At 40.5% G+C, this 7575-nt stretch overlaps 1 long non-coding RNA gene across 2 annotated transcripts in view; it reads right to left on the bottom strand.

Annotated features, from left to right (window-relative positions):
• Nucleotides 1-269: 269 nt before the first annotated feature.
• LOC129048958 (uncharacterized) overlaps nucleotides 270-7575 on the bottom strand; it is a 66665-nt gene continuing 59359 nt past the window's right edge. Inside the window, exon 3 of one of the 2 annotated variants that reach the window (XR_008511676.1) lies at nucleotides 270-1049. This is a non-coding gene — a long non-coding RNA (uncharacterized LOC129048958). The remainder of the gene's footprint in view (nucleotides 1050-7575) is intronic. The other variant, XR_010138787.1, reaches the window with a different exon arrangement.

Below are 7575 nucleotides of genomic sequence, written 5' to 3'. Positions count from 1 at the left end.
TACAGTGAGCCATGATCTCACCACTGTACTACAGCCTGGACAATAGAGTGAGACCCTGTCTCAAAAAAAAAAAAAAAAAAAAAAAGAGTCCATATATGTAAGATGCTTAGAAGAGGGCCTGACACATAGTGAGTTCTCATTATTAGCTATTGCTCTTGTCACAATAGAACTAGTACAGATTTTCTTTGTGTTCAAAGTAGTTTTTTAAATTTTTCATAAATATAACATAGACTTTAAACTAATTTTGTGTTATAGTTTTTCTGTTATTTATGACTGGATTCATTAATACATACTACTCATTAAGGACAGAGTTAATTTACCTGACATAGAAAGATTTTGCTTGAAAAACTTATCCTATTAACGTTTAATATGTGTTTCTCAGTCCTTGCTTTCATGAAGGGAAAACATTTCTTGCTTTCTTATTTATCTCTTCATGTTCTTTTGTCATGTTCTCAATCAGACAACTTTTGGGTGGCATATTAAAGGGTTTGGGGCTGACTTAATGGAGTCAATCGGTCTTTCCTGGTAAGCAGCACTTCAGCGCATGTCAATCATTAGTTCTCAGAGTTCCAGCAGAGTGGGGTCTGCTTCAGATGCCATCACTGACTATCTTTGGGATGGGTGGCTTGGCCTGGTACCAATTTTCATGTTGGTATAAGAAACTTCTCAGTGGACATAGGTTGATGCTAAGAATGCTATTCTTTCCATTAGAAAGCATCATTTCCTTTGGTGAGAGGGGTCACGGCCTGGGTCCTTCTGTTCAGGAAGGGGTACATGAGGTCCAGCTTTCAGCTTTATTCTTCTGATGCTTTAAAGTTTGTTGCAGATGATGCTCCAACCAGCTGCTCCTTGCCTTGACTGAGCTCCTCCCTGAGCCTATGTTGCTGAAAAATTCTGAGAAATTTGAAAGGATGAAAGTTGATGCCTGTAATCGCAGAGACTGGGGGTGCTCAGGCAGGAGGATCACTTGAGCCCAAGAGTTTGAGGCTGCAGTAAGCTATGACTGTACTGCTGCACTCCAGTCTAGGTGACAGAGCAAGATCCCATCTCTGGAAAAAAAAAAAAAGAAAAAAGAAAAGAAGGAAGAAGGAAGGGAAGGGAGGAGAGGGGAGGGAAGGGAAAAGAAAAGAAGAAAGGAAAGAAGGAAAAAAGGAAAAGAAAGAAAGAAAGAAAGAAAGGAAGGAAGGAAGGAAAGAAAGAAAGGAAGAAAGAAAGAAAAAAGAAGATGAAAATGTACAGAAATGTCCCCGCATTCATCATTAAGATTATTGACTCCCTCCTCCCAAACTATGCTCTTGGACCTAGAACCTATCTTTCTTCTCTGCCAGTTCTCATCTTTCCAGGAATAGCATAATAGAAAGATGGGATAGATGTGGATTCAACTCTCTTTTTGCTGCTAGTCAGCTGTCTGACCTTGGAGAAGCTATTTAGCCTCTCCAATCTTCTATTTCCTCAACTATAAAATAGGAGTAATAATTCCAGGGTTGTTGTCAGGATCAAATTAGTTATTTTTTGTGGAATATGTAGAACAGAATCTGAACTCATTAACAGCGGCCATTAAAAGTGGCTGCAAATAGTCTCTTTTGTAAAGATTTATCAATCCCAATTACCTGCAGTAAGAAGTTATTCTGGAATATTGACTTTCTCCTATCTGAAATATGAGCTTTTCAAGGCCAACAACAGTATCTCCACTATCTCTATAGTCCCAACACCAGCGCAACACCTACTGAATCCCTTCCCTCTAGAGTGAATCTTAGGGATCACCAGTTTCATTAATTTCATCAGCTCACTGGGATGTCAGCCTAAGGATAATCAGACTGAGCAAAGGAGTCACCTGTTGATAGTTAAGTAAGGTGTGAAGAAGATGCAAGAGAAACTAAAGTAAAACCCAGGTGCAGTGTGGGCTACTGAAAGGCCCGTGGTCACAGAGAGATTGCAGTATGGATATATGGCGGCTGGAAGGGGCACCAAAGGTGAGTTGCCCAAGGATGTCCCATTTGGCCAAAGCCTGGCTGTGCCTGCATCCCCTGCCCACCTTTCCATTGCCCCTAGCCTCCCCAATCATAGGGTGCTGATGTTGTTTGTGAGTTCCATTTGATGTTTTCTATTTACAAGTCTCTGCACACTTCATTTCCCCTGCCTGAAAATAAGGGGCTTTTGGAGAACGGCGTGAACCCGGGAGGTGGAGCTTGCAGTGAGCTGAGATCGCGCCACTGCACTCCAGCCTGGGTGACAGAGCGAGACTCTGTCTCAAAAGAAAAAAAAGAAAAAGAAAAAGAAAAAGAAAATAAGGGGCTTTTTAATAAGAAAGATTATATCTGTAGGTGGTTTAGCATAAAATACGAGTTGTATTAGTCCTCTATTTTGAGCCAGGCATTATGCTAAATCTTTCACATAAATTATCTCTAATAATTGCTAAACCTCCCCAAACAGTATTATTATTATCATTTACTATCATGGAAACCCTTGACCAAATGAAACAGCTGGTAAGTGATGGAGTTAGGATTCTAAGCTGGTTCCAAATTCTAAGGACCTTGGTGTGTAGTTAGAAACCTTTGTTCTGGCCCGAGTTGTATAATGTTGACACATCATTGGCCTCTCAAGGTTTTCTCTACAAATTGGGAATAATCATACCTGTTCCACTTTCCACACAGAATGTTTATGAGGTTAAAGTGAGATAGTGAGTGTTATGGCATTTTTACTGAGCATTTGCTATGTGCCAACCAATGCTGCCAATAAATTGAATGTTATTTCTAGTAATTCTTATAAACCTAATGGTGCATATCCCCACAGCCTGTGCCCTCTGCCCTAAGGGTTGGATTTCTTATGGAAGTGTTCTGCTCACACCACAGTTCTTGGGAAATTCCACCCCAACTCAGTGTATTATTATCAGGCAAAGCTAGCTCTTCCCTCCTCATCCATTTTCTCATCTAGTAAATTGGGATGAGTGTAACAACTTGTCTGTGAAAGCTCTGGGAGAAAATTGCTATCTGGATGCAAAGTATTATTCAGGAAAAAAAACCCATCCAAAGATGATGTGTGTGAAGTGTCAAATTTTAGCTGTTTTTAACAGATACACTGATAGAAGGGGGAGACAATCCATCGAGACATTTTGAACAGCCTGAGTTGTAGAAACAGGAAACGGTTTAGCTGCCTGCTTGAAAGCATGCCTGCTACAACTGCAGACATTGCAGCAGTAAGTCCAAGTGAAATCAGGTTCCCTGGCCCTTGCAAAGCTTTGCTGGGGTTCAGTGCTGGCACTAGCCAAAGCTGGGAAGAAACATATCTGGTGGGATGCCCTGAGGGCGCTGTGTGACATTCTGTCCAGATGGCAGACAGGCATTTATAGCAGACCTTGTACCACAGATTGAGTAATGCACCAAGAATGCAGTCTTGGTCCCATCTGCCAGGTGATGCTATGAGAAACTAAAGGAACACAGAATTTATTCCCCCTGATCCATTAAAGCATGACTGTATTTGCATGACCTGGGAGCACCGAGCCCTCTGGACTTGGCAGCACATTATTACTGATGATCCTGGCTGCATGACACACTGCAGACTTGATGTTTGCCCTTGCACACTCAGACCTCAGAGAAAGGAAGGGGACCACAAAAGATAAGAAACATTATTCTTGTTTTGTGATCCTCCCACTCAGAAGCAGGAGGGCATCAGAAATCCTGGGAAAACTTGGTGGAAAGCAGGGAAGTGAATAAGGAAACAAAATGAAGACAAAGATGGTGTGGTTGTAGAAGGCAAAAGCTATAATTCAAAGAGCAAAGGGTTAAAAATTGGGACTTGAGCTCTGGGTTCTGACATTATTAGCCGTGTGATCTTGAAAAAGTCAGTTAATCTTTGGGAGTGTCAGCTTTCACATCTGATACTCCTGCCTCAGAGGGTGAGTGTACCTTGGAGCACTTTGTGAACTACAGAATGCTATTCCCACATAAGGTACTAGACTGTGGTGTGGATGGTGTTAAAACTGCCCAAAGTAGCAGACACCTGCCATCTTTCTGGTTGCATACTCAATACCTAGGTCACTGCCTAGCACAGGGTGGGCACTTAATTATGTTTGAGGGACTAATGATGCAAATCATTGAACTGCAGGAGATTAGAGTGGTAACGAGCTTGGCTGACCTGGAAGATAGAATTACCAATGACTCCAATCTGCTTCACATCTGGACAGATGGGAGGTTGAGGTCACTCTGATACATGCAGCCAAAAGAAGTCCAAATATGCACTGTTTTATAAACTTTAGTACTGCATGCATCTTTTGTAAAGATAAAAAGTTTATGTGGATCCACAGGACTCATTGAAATTGTTTGGTGTGTGTGTTTTAACTTAATGAAACCATCTATAAATTCATTATGCTTATGAATTCCCATACAATTATAAAACTAGAACAAATTTATACATTAAATCTAAATGAAGCTAAAATACAATGAAATTCAAATGTGCATTAATGTAATGTGATGGATGATGCTGGTTTGTGAAATTAAATTGAGCCTCTAAATGTGAATAAGGTACTGAGTACTAAGAGGAAGATTATTTTGAGTGGCCATGCGATGACTCATGTCTATCACCACTTTTTAAAATTCACATCAGTGTGAAATATTTACCCTATGACATCATTGCTTTTCACTCAATAAAAAGACACCATTTATATAGTACATCCTCCTGAGTTATTTTCTTCTTAGTCAGGGACAAATAAAGCAGTATTATTGACACTAAAATGAATTCATTAAAAAAATTATTTACTGGGCATCTACTATATTCCAGATACTGTTCTAGGTGCCTGGGCTGCATTACTGAACAAAACAGACAAAAATACCCCTGCCTTTGTGGAGCTTACATTGTAATATGGGAGACAGTCAATCAACAATAAAATTAATATAGTGTGTTATAAGTTACTAAGTGTTATGAAGAAAAAATAGACAAGATAGGGAGATTTGGGAGTCAGGGGTTGGGGTATGGGTGGGTACTGCAATTTTAGACTGTGGTGCAATTAGGCCTCACTGAGAAAGTTACATTTGGGCAAAGACCTGAAAGAGGTAAGGAATAAGCTGCAGAGAGAGGGAAGAGCCAGTGCCAAGACTGTGAGTGCATGGGAGAGGCCGGTGGGCTGGATGGCAGTAGGTGATGGAGAGAGTAATCAAGTGAGGTCACAGGGAGCCTGATCTCATAAGCCCACATGGGCTATTGTAAAATCTCTGGCTTTTACTCTGAGATAAATGAGACCTCACTGGAGGACTTGAGTCAAGGCATAGCATGGTGGGACTTACATTGTAGTAGTATCATTCTGGTTTTTGCATTGAGCTCAAGCTATGGAATGGGGAGGCTGGATTAAAGATCATGGGGGAGACGATGATGCAGGGGAAAGACGATAGCAGTTCCAACCAAAATGGTAGCAACAGAATTAGAGCTAATGGTCAGTTTCTCATATGTTATGAAGGTAGATCCAACAGGATTTCTCTTTGTCTTGAATGTGGAGTGTGAGAGGAGGAAAGGAGCTAAGCATGACTCTAAGGGTCTTGGCTTGAGCAACTAGATGAAAGGAGCTGCCATGAATAGAAATAGGGAAGACAAGTGGGCAGGTAAGATTGTAGAGGTTAGGTGTTCAGTTTTGGACATGTTAAATTTGGGAAGCTTATTGGTAGGGTGATCATATAATTTATTGTACAAACTAGGACACTTGTTACTGTAGATCAGAAAAGAGAAACACTAATAATCATGCTGGAACAACAGGAGTCATCTAGGACCATCCCATTCCAACCAAGACATAGGTGCAGGTGAGGAACAGGCAGTTAGGCTGACATTCAGGTGAGCAGTGTGGGCCATGGTTAAGTGTTTGGGAGATGTCAGATTATACAAGCTTTAAAGCCATGAGATTGGATGAGATCACTAATAAATGAGTATAAATGGAGAGGAGAAGACCAAGGAGCAGTCAGAGCTACCAACAGAGTAAGGGTGGGCTCACTTTCCTGTTGAGAGGTCAGGGAAAAGAAGAGGAAGCAGCAAAGCCAGTACACAGAAAACTACATGTGGGCCAGAGACCAAGTGGCAAGACCAGGTCATGAAGTTTTCATCAGATCATTTAGAAAAATGCTTGGATTGATATTTTAAAGATTGCCATCAAAACGTAAACACAAAATTTTAAATTTCTTGTAGAACCACTCAGACTCCCAAGAATATTTCTGGGTTCTTGATTTGAGAGCGAGTGCCCTAGATCAATCAGTGGCAGGCACAGATGGCTACTAGTGGCCTCAAGCCCATTGTTGGCTGCCTGGTACATCAAGATCACCATGTGATTTTGTGGGATCCTGAAAATAACCCCTCAGGCAGAGAAAGATAGTCTCATCTGATTTTGTCAATGTGAGAATTGAAACAGATGTTGGGTAAATTTCTTGGTCTCATTTCTTCATATTCAGGTGTCTGCCTCCTGCACATTAATTTTTTACATCTTTCTCCTTTCTTTTATTTCTTCTCACCAGCCATTCATCATGTACCTTTTCTTTTTAAATCACTCCAGCACTTTTTAAGACTCTACTTCCACTCTCCATCTTTTTATTTCTAAGTCTCTGCTCCTGATCCATGTTAGGCCCATTAGTAAAGCTCTCACCCCCATGGCTCTCCAGACTTAGAAGCTGGGATATCCTCCTCACATCTGACCTTAGGATGACTCTTTTCTAGGGCCCTTTTTTATGTGGCCATCTTTCTTAGAGAGGTAGCCACTTTCTTCTTGGAGGTGATGGTTCCCCCAAATGGGTCCATTATTAATGGATCATCCTATAACCTAAGATATGGGTCCTTTTATTAATGAAGAGTAGAGGATTCAGAACAAAAAGACAGAGGGGCTCTCCATGTTCTTACTACACAGAGGAGTGATGTGTCTTAGCTGAGGATGCTCTGGGTTATGAGACAAGAGGCAAGAGTTATGAGACACGAATTCCATTGGTTTATGTCTGGCAATTTCCTTAGGGCCTCCATTTCCCTATGCTCTGGTGAGAGATTCAGAATAATATCCACTCTTCTGGAAAGTCAGGGGGGATTATTAAGAAATAATCAAAAATCAAAAGGATATGAGATTTGGAACTGAGATTATAGTTTGGCTATTTAGACAAATATATAATCTCTTTGTGCCTCAGTTTGTTTCTTATAAAAATGGATATTACAAATAAAATTTTACAGCATTGTGAGAATTAAGGGGGGCAACACATAATAACATTATACACATGTTAGCTGGGATTACTATTATTCTTTTCCATTTTAATACATTGGGCAAACTTTACTAGATTTGTTGTAGCAGGAAATCCAGAAGTAGCTGGAGAAATACTCAGGAGCAGAGTGCCAGGATTTCTTCTGTTGTGTCACTGTGGAAATACTCACCTAATAGACTTATTCTCTGAGTCAGTATTTTTAATTTTTAGCTCTGCTGATGAATACAGAAATTTACTTTCTCTGAGTTCAAGAAAAGCTCACTACTTATTAGTTTTATCGTTTCCTTCCCCCTGAGTCTGAACCTGATTGATTTAACATTTGATTACACAATACCTTCCATTTGTAGAATTCTATTCATTT

Source organism: Pongo abelii, chromosome 1 (genome assembly GCF_028885655.2).
Source record: "Pongo abelii isolate AG06213 chromosome 1, NHGRI_mPonAbe1-v2.0_pri, whole genome shotgun sequence".
In the NCBI taxonomy this organism is placed as follows: domain Eukaryota; kingdom Metazoa; phylum Chordata; class Mammalia; order Primates; family Hominidae; genus Pongo; species Pongo abelii.
The sequence above is the reverse complement of the archived record's forward strand: the minus strand, read 5'-3'. Positions and strand labels throughout refer to the sequence as shown.